Source organism: Octopus bimaculoides, chromosome 4 (assembly GCF_001194135.2).
Source record: "Octopus bimaculoides isolate UCB-OBI-ISO-001 chromosome 4, ASM119413v2, whole genome shotgun sequence".
Classification (NCBI taxonomy): Eukaryota; Metazoa; Mollusca; class Cephalopoda; order Octopoda; family Octopodidae; genus Octopus; species Octopus bimaculoides.
The window spans coordinates 145,820,353-145,822,537 of record NC_068984.1 but is presented as its reverse complement, the minus strand read 5'-3'; the positions used below and the strand labels follow the sequence as shown (position 1 = coordinate 145,822,537).

Genomic DNA, 2,185 nt, shown 5'->3' with positions numbered 1-2,185 from the left:
TGTGTGTGTGTGTATGTGTATAAGTATATATGTATTTATACACACACACACACACACACACACACACACATATATATACATATATATATATTTGTGTGCGTGTGTATATATATATATATATATATAAAACATATATATGTATACATGTATATTTACACTTACACATATTTGTATGAATATATACGTAAACACACACACACACACACATATATATCTATATATTTATCTCTATATATAGGGGAGAATTCACAGAAAAAAAACAAAAGTCGAAGACAGATGGTGTAGACATCCATACATACATTACATGCATATATATATACATATATATATATATGTATACATATATATATATATTTATATTTATATGTATATACATATAAATATATATATACGTATATATATATGTATATATATATATATATATATATATATATACATAATATTTTCGATATTAACTATCAAAAAAAACCTTTCTTATTTATATCGCTCCACAGACGATTATATATATTTATCAGTTGATTACGTAAGTACCCCCCCCCTTTTATTTCAAATTGTTTTTCAAACCTTATTACTCGTATAGTATCTATTCCTAAATTTTCTCAAAAACATTCCAACACTGTGACTAGATAATCATTACAACATGTAACACTTATTTTTGTCTATGAATATTAGACCTATTATTTACAATAAATACTTAAAGTATAAATTTCATAAACCTGGAATTATTATCCATTGCTATTAAACATTTTTTCCCCAATAATTTCTGAAGTCAAAAGGATAATTGACGGTGAAGTAAAAACTAAGTTTGAGTTTGGAAATTCTCTCACTTCCTTATTTGGATTCCTCCTCGTAAATACAAACACAGCCTGACCGGTTGATATAATTCATTTATGGAGTTTTAAATAGACTCACATATAGAAATTCATAGGGAGAATGTCAGTTTTTTTTCGCACCCAATCATATATTTTTTTTAGTCTTGTTTAAAATAGGCATGACTTCAAGAACGAACACATTATTACAATATGATTACTAAGAGAAAACCTATGTACTTCTAACGTCTTGGTTTTTATCCCAGCTACCGACGAGTACAAATTTGACGATTCCGATTTTCTATTATGAATATCTGAGTCTTTTTGTATGAAACAAATTGTATAGTAACATGAATAATAAAAACTATAATCCATTTTAACAGCTAATCTCCTTCATTACATAAATATGAATTTGTTGAACTATGTTTAATAAGTTAAATCATATTCTGATCATTTCTCACTTTCTGTATACATACTTGTCCTGTTTTCCATTGTTTTCTCTGGTTGTTTGCGTATTTAACTCGTTTGTTTTCGTACTTCATGTTGTTTACACAGTTGGTGACGTCCTGTACCCATATATGCACACACACGCACACACACATACACACATACACATATATATATTATTTATATAATTATCTAACTGAACGCCACTCGTCCATTTCCAAGTATGTTGATCTTAACCTTTTTGATGCGACTCTACTACATACCGTTTTCTCCCCATTCTTCTCTATTCCCTTTTTCTCCCCTTCACCGTTTCCTATCTGTCTCTCTGGACAGCAAACACAAAAGCTGCCCCAGGTGGCACACTCTCTAGCTACGTCAGTCTTCACCAGGCTGATTTCGTCGGTTTCTGTCAATTAATGTTCATTTATATAGTTTTGGAAGCTATGGTAGAGGACATTTGTTCTCGGAGGTGATTGGAACACAATAGGATCGAACCCCGATCAACGTAGCTGTGAAACGAGGTTCTTAATCACACAGCCCTGCTTGCACCAATAGGTCGGCTCGGTCAGGGTCGGCTCGGTCAGGGTCGACTCGGTCAGGGTCGACTCGGTCAAGGTCGGCTCGGTCAGGGTCGGCTCGGTCAAGGTCGGCTTGGGTTAAACCGTCGATAACGACGACGGCATCATCATCAACAACAACAACAACAACAAAACATGATAACAACAGTGTCAACAGTATAGGCGCATGCGTTGCTGTGTGGTAAGAAGCTTCGCAATCACATGGTCCGGGTTTCGGGTTCAGTCTCACTGCATGGCACCTTGGACAAGTGTCTTCTACTATAGCTTCGGGCCAACCAAAGCCTTGTGAGTGGAGTTGGTAGATGGAAACTGAAAGGAGCCCGTCGTGTCTATATATATATATATATATAT

The 2,185-nt window shown here is 34.0% G+C and overlaps 1 long non-coding RNA gene across 1 annotated transcript in view; it reads left to right on the top strand.

Annotated features, from left to right (window-relative positions):
- Positions 1-437: 437 nt before the first annotated feature.
- LOC128247696 (uncharacterized) overlaps positions 438-2,185 on the top strand; it is a 20,926-nt gene continuing 19,178 nt past the window's right edge. The window contains exon 1 of the long non-coding RNA XR_008264066.1: positions 438-523. This is a non-coding gene — a long non-coding RNA (uncharacterized LOC128247696). The remainder of the gene's footprint in view (positions 524-2,185) is intronic.